We start from the raw sequence: 7,130 nt of genomic DNA, 5'->3' as shown, positions 1-7,130 counted from the left end.
AATTATTTATTTATTTATTTATGCTATAGCCAATATAATTATTTTTATTGTGATATAAACATGTGTTTTCCTTTGAGAATTTTTGTTTTGTTTTGTTTTGGAGGGGAGCATACCCTATGATGCTTAACAGTTATGCCTGGCTATGCATTTAGAAATTGATCCTGGCTCGGGGGAACCATATGGGACACCAGAGATCGAACCCAGGTCCATGCTGGTTCAGCTGCATGCAAAGCAAATGCCCTACCGCTATGTTATTGCTCTGGCCCCTTTCCTTTCAGTTTTAATCCACGTATTAGTTATATTTTTAAATTTGTAGGCATGTGGGAATTATCTCGTTATGTTAATTAATATTCAACTACATTCCAGTAAAGCAAATAAGCATACATTAAAATTCCAATACTTTTATAAGTGACTTTGCCTCTGTAATGGTCTTTTTGTTTGTTTGTTTGTTTTTGGGTTGTGTTCAGGGGTTACTCCTGGCTCTGTGCTCAGAAATTGCTCCTGGCAGGCACTGGGGATCATATGGAATGCCAGGATTCGAATCACCCTCCAGCTTGTAGGCAAACGTCCTACCACTGTGCTATCTCTCCGGCCACTGTAATGGTCATTTTTAATAAATATTTCTGTACATTTGAAAGAAAGTGATTTTCAATCAAGAAGACATAACGAGGGGAGGGTGCTAAATTTTTCCTTCTTGCATGTGTGTGTATCTGTATAGGGAGGGTGTGTTTGACACCTGACACTCCAGGACTAGTATCCAACATATTTGGACAAACGTGCCACTTTCTAATGAGCACTCATGGGAGGGAAGCACAGGGAAGCTGAGAGAAGAGACTGAGAAACAGTAGTTCATATCCACAGGCCTCAAAACTTAAACAGTAATACCAAATCTGACCCCTTGGAGAGTGAATTCTAGAAATGGCATTAATCTGAAGACAGGTAACTGGAGGGATAGATGTAAATCAGAGTGACTGGGGAGCCCTCTAGGCTAACTATACAGTCTTTCTAAGAACAGCACCGGAAGCTTCCAAGTTAGAAATCACCTTCCAGGTCACCAGACTCTGAGGGAGAGTCCTCAATAAAAACTCTCTCCAGGCCAGGAAAGAAGTTAGACAACTCTCCTAAGGGCAGAGTGGGCAAACAAGCACAGTTTCTGTCAGTCCCCCATGCCTGCTAATCAATAAGCTGTATCCCCACAATTGGGATATACCATATCCACTTTCTATGGATAACAAGCTAGCTAGCAAGCCACTGCTCTGCCTACAAAACTTCCTGCTGGCTCAAGTCTTGCATGTTACAGTTCTCTATCCAGGTCATTGCTGGCCTGTCCCCTGTGCCTCTCTGACTTTCATCCTTACTCCAGAGACCTCAGGCCCCTGCAAGGGCCACAACAACTTTAGCTTCCTGGAAAACTGTCTCTAAGCATGGTCCAAGACTGTAGCCCTGGCTCATAACAGATGCAGGTGTATGTGGCCCAGCCCTCTGAAATGCCTGCCTCTTCTGCTGCCACAGCTTCCTCTGCTTAAGCTACCCACTGGCTGGCCTGCTTGTGACACAGGCAATTTAGGAAGTTCCATTTAAAGACATGCAGGCCTCTGGCCTCAGCCATTAGCAAGACCCACTAGAATTGCAGACAGCACAAGCATCCAAATATTCCTGCATTTTGGTCCTCCAAAATGCCTGAAGTACCCACCCCCAGACACATGGGAAAGGTAAAGGATTAAATAAATGGAATCAAAGTGAACAAACTTTCAGCTATACCATAAGTCTTGATGACTCTAATGTATTATATTGTTGCATATTTGAAAACTACTGAGAATAAATCACAGCCCATGTCGCAATAAAAAATACTTCATACCTATGAACAAATGTTAATGAGACTTATTGTGGTCATCATTTTACAACTTTCACAAGTATCAAGTCATTATGCAGAACACTAGGAACTATAACTTATAATAAAAAAAGCTTGTTAACAAAAAAATAACAACAAAATCCAGTAGGGTATACTCTCTAGATTTCAGGTCTTACTATTTTCTTTAATAGCAATCAATATAATCTCTATATTAGGTACTTGGTAAATGTATTTTAGACTATTCAACTGTCCAATTTTGTAATTGCTGTGACCAACCACACAATCTGTTAACTTTATTCTCCTCTCAACCTCTGTGATGGCCAAATCTTGCTTGCTGGAAACCAGCTTATATGAATGCTCAATGAGGACCTCCAGGTAGTCATGGAGTGTCAGCTCACTTTGAAGGTATCTACAATCACTAACCTTTAATATTCCTCCTTTTTTATATTCAGACACTGACATTTAATTACATGCCTTGTTTTTCTTCCGACAATTATTAAACTGCTGTAAAATTACTCATATCTACCTATTTTAGTAACAGATCTTTTTTTCAGATGCAGAAATCAAAGCATCATTTCTGAAATTAATGAGTATAAATTAAAACATAATTTGAAATATATAAAAGAAACAGGTATTTCTTTAAAATAAAGACAGTGAATATTCTATGATATAAAATAAAACCCCATAATAAAGTGACCAAAAACATAATACTTTAAAATAAAAAATTATATTTAGGCCAGAGCAATAGTACAGTGGGTAGAATACCCACTTGTACACGGGTGATTCAGGCTTAATACCTGAAACCCCATTTAATCAGCTGAGCAGAGTCAAGAATAAGCCTGACTACTGTGAGGGCTGACCACAAAACCAACAAAAAAATCATTATATATTAAAATATTATAACAATGCTAGTTTTTTTTTTTTAATTTTGGGTCACAGCCAACTGTGCTCAGGGATTGCTGATGACTCTGTCTTCAGGAATGACCCATTCCTGGCCATGCTCAGGGATTCATATTGGTGTGGGAGATAAAACCCGCTCTGTTCTGTGCAAGGCAAGAGCCCTACCTCCCAGGCCCTATGATGCTAATTCTACTTTTGCAAAGTAACTAAGAAACCTGGTGAAAATGTTACATTCCTAGGCAAAGAGAACAAGCTGGTAGTTGTTCAATATCATCAATTCATTTACAAAGAGTTTATTTATTTTTTTATATTAATAATTTTCATTTTGACCAAAGTGAATACAGAGAGAAGTTTAAACTTACTACTCTACATGTTAGATTTAAGTAAGGAGATTTTAGACTAGTGATATCAATCTGGCCTTCACTTGAATCTTATTATTAAAACTCATGTATAACTTTAATATGTACACATTAATAAAATAAAATCATTTGAAATAACATCTTTGGGTTTGAAAAGCCTTTTCAATTTTGTGTATGTGCTTTCAATATTGTATCCAGAATAGAGATTGTTAAAAGTATGATAGAATAAACATCAAATACTCATTTCTTCCTACTTTCTAATCAATTAACTTGTACATTCATTATGATATGTGTCAATCATTGAAATCTCTTTTTAAAAATATACATATGGCTGAATCCTAATATAATCAATTTAATGTGGGTCGTTGGTGCCTGTTCTTTAAAAGCTATGCTAATAGATCCAAACCTCATTTCTGGAGAATAATTATTCTAATTTAACTATAAGTATGCAACTTGTATGATAATTTCAAAAGACTTTAGCATTATGAAAGAGTTAATAACAAAAATACATTCTTTCCTACTTCTTTAGTTAATATTATTTATTTCTCAAATAATTCCCAAAGATAGTTTTACACATATTATATTTTTGTTTGTTTTCCAGACCATATCTAGCTTTGCCCAGCGCTAAATCTTGGCTCTAAGATCAGGAATTACTCGTGACTGTGAGTTGACCAAATAGAGTGCTGGTGGTGAAATCTGGGTTAGTTCATATAAAAAAACAAAAATAAAACAAAAAAAAAAAGCCCAAATTAAGATTTCTTCTTAAAACATGAAAATAAATATGGTCATTGACTCCTATCATTTTAAAATCATGCATATATAGGATAATGGTCATAAAGACTTAATATTCATTATCTTTATACAGTGGGAATTACAAAAACTTGTGTTTTAAATACATATATTACTGTTGTATTAACATAAATTAATGAGTCCTAGAGTTGGTGAGGGGATGATGAGGCCTTTCTGGGCTCCACCCGGCTCCTGCAGTCCCTATGGTCTGGCAGGTCTGAAGGTTACAGGGTGAGGGCGGAGAGAGTCACGAAGCAATCAGATGAAGCTCCAAGAGTCATCTAGCTTTATTTCACAGTCCCTACCGCCATGTACACCTCCTCACATGGTCTCTATACTAACCCTTTTCCTAGCAGCTACTTTTCTACTCCTCTACCTCTCTCTGCCTCTGTCTCCCTTTCAGCTGCTTTTTCCAGGCTTCCTAACTGGCTTCCAGGCTGACTAACTCCCTTTGGTGATGGTACTGCTGCTGAATCTGTTGCTGAATTGCTGATACTAAATCTCTCTGTTGGAGCTTGCTGTTGATTCTCACTTCTGCCTCTAACTCCCCTTCTTAACCCCTTTCTCTCCCTAAGTCAGCTTCCTTTTCCCACCCATTCCAGGTGTGGGCAGTTTTGATCATTCAGGTGGGATAAATAAGTAGTTGGGGGAGGGGATACCTACATATTGCATGTCTAATATGAATATATTTACAAAACAGAAAAATAATATATAATGAAGTTATGTTAGCACCTCGATATCACAGAATGCTTAATTTATGAGCATAACCACACTTGACTGTAAAACTTTAGGTGGTAATGAAAAGTTAAATCAAGTCCCTCATTCTTTGGAGGGGGGGCAGGCACACCCGGTAGTGCTCAGGGGTTACTCCTAATTCTGTGCTTAGAAATTATTCCTGGAACGCTCTGGGGACTGTATGGGATGTCAGGAATGGAACTCAGGTCCTGCTCAGGGGTTACTCCTAATTCTGTGCTTAGAAATTATTCCTGGAACGCTCTGGGGACTGTATGGGATGTCAGGAATGGAACTCAGGTCCATTCAGTCCTGGTTGGCAGCATGCAAGGCAATCAAACGCCCAAACACTGTGCTATCTCTCTGGCCCCAAAATCAAGGTTTTCTTGATGAAAGGGAAACACACACCAGCCTCTCCTTTCTTCTCGCCTTTTTTTTTTCTATTAATGTAGTTTTTTCTTTCACAGATACATTTTTACATTTTCCCAACCCTCTTAGATTCAGTACTAATAATCACAATAACAGTTTCAGAATTCTAATATTTACTATGGGTTAAAACAAGAATTTCCTTTACAAATAATATCTTTTCTGTGACATAAAATATCTCATTCAAAATTGACAGGTACATGCATTATTTGTATTTTAATTTCTAAATATAGAAAATGATTCATCCAATGTTCATATCCATGTTTCATATGAAAATATATACATAAGGAACATAATGGGCAGATATAACTAAAGGCTTAAAAATTCATTATCATCATTCATCTCTTAAAATAGCTTGAATCAAAAGAAAAAATATCTGTTTGCTGGGGTGATAGTACAGTGAGTAGGGTACTTTCTTTCATGTGGTTAACCAGGGTTAACCATATACTCCCTGAGCCTTGCCAGGTATGGCCCAAAATTTTTTTAAAAGGAAAATTTCTTTTTCATGTAGGTCTATTAAAATTACAGGAAGAAAAACAGAAAATGTGGTGCTTGTGTTTTATATGTCTCTTAAAAATTAGTCATTAATGCAACATTTCCATGACCAGTTCCCATGACCAATGTTGCACTGGTGAAGGATTTTATATAAATATACACACACACACACACACACATATATATATATGCATAAAAAATAAAAAAAGAAAAGAAAAGATAAGGCCTCCCAGTTCTTACCACAGGCTGTGTTCTTTACACTGACTGTATAGAAAGAGGAGGTACAGTAAATACACCCATGTACACCTCAACCCAGGCCCTTTGCCTGGTCTGTATTGTGAATTGGGGGAACAACAACAAAAATAAATTAGTCATTAATACTAAGATGACACCATGTTCCACTGAACAACAGTTGATATTGAGCCCTGTCAATTGAATCCATATCAAAATTAAAACTTCAATAAGAAATGATAACTTAGATTATGCAAGATGATTTTGTTCTTAATAACTAAGCTAGATAAAAGAATAACTTGCTGACAGTAAGTTTTCATTTTTATAATGAATTCTATAGTAATTTTCATTATTTAGTTTTTTCAGTCAACTCAGAATTGAGCTGCCAGGTGACTCAACAATTCCACTTTTTATCTTTTCATGAACTTAACTGTATAATTATCAAACTCTATTTGTGCTATATCCAATGTATGGGCTATTTTATTGTACATACATTTGATGATGTATAATGAACAATAATGTAAAACTTACATAATGCTATTAATAATTTCACTTATTATTCTACATTATTATTCTATATTATTCTAAATTATTTTTCTATTTTTCTAATTTATTTTGACTTAAATATTACTGCAAAGGTCTATATGATTTGAAAACCATATGTATTTTTTCCAAATTTTCTATGTTAAAATATGACAAGTTATTTTGTATCTAAATCTCAACTTATAACATCAATTTAGGTAAGTTTCCTATATGCAAACTAGGATATTCTTTTCTGATTTATATCATTGTTAAGGGAATAGAGAACTATATATGCCATTATATGTAATATGCACTTTGAATATACTTATTTATGCATATGTCAAGCATATAATCATCACATATAAACTATGTTGAAATCTATCAGAATAGTCAGACATAATTAGCACACTAATATTTTACTGGAGATATATATTTGAGAGTTTTGTATCTATTTCAATCAATATTGTGTTCTATAATTGATTTCTAGCTGTCATTTTAATATTTTAAAATATTTTTTTTATTTAAACACCTTGATTACATACATGATTGTGTTTGGGTTTCAGTCATAAAAGGAACACCACCCATCACCAGTGCAACATTCCCATCACCCAAGTCCCAAATCTCCCTCCTCCCCACCCAACCCCCGCCTGTACTCTAAACAGGCTCTACATTTCCCTCATACATTCTCAATATTAGGACAGTTCAAAATGTAGTTATTTCTCTAACTAAACTCATCACTCTTTGTGGTGAGCTTCCTGAGGCGAGCTGGAACTTCCAGCTCTTTTCTCTTTTGTGTCTGAAATTTATTATTGCAAGAATGTCTT

General features: G+C 35.7%; 1 non-coding gene across 1 annotated transcript; it reads left to right on the top strand.

The window, feature by feature from the left end:
* Window positions 1-5,776: 5,776 nt before the first annotated feature.
* Window positions 5,777-5,909, top strand: LOC126007792 (small nucleolar RNA SNORA51). Its single transcript, XR_007495275.1, has one exon. It is a non-coding gene; the product is annotated as a small nucleolar RNA SNORA51 (small nucleolar RNA).
* Window positions 5,910-7,130: the final 1,221 nt, after the last annotated feature.

Source organism: Suncus etruscus, chromosome 4, assembly GCF_024139225.1.
Source record: "Suncus etruscus isolate mSunEtr1 chromosome 4, mSunEtr1.pri.cur, whole genome shotgun sequence".
Lineage (NCBI taxonomy): Eukaryota > Metazoa > Chordata > Mammalia > Eulipotyphla > Soricidae > Suncus > Suncus etruscus.
Note: the sequence above shows the minus strand (reverse complement) of the source record. Positions and strands in the feature narration are given on the sequence as shown.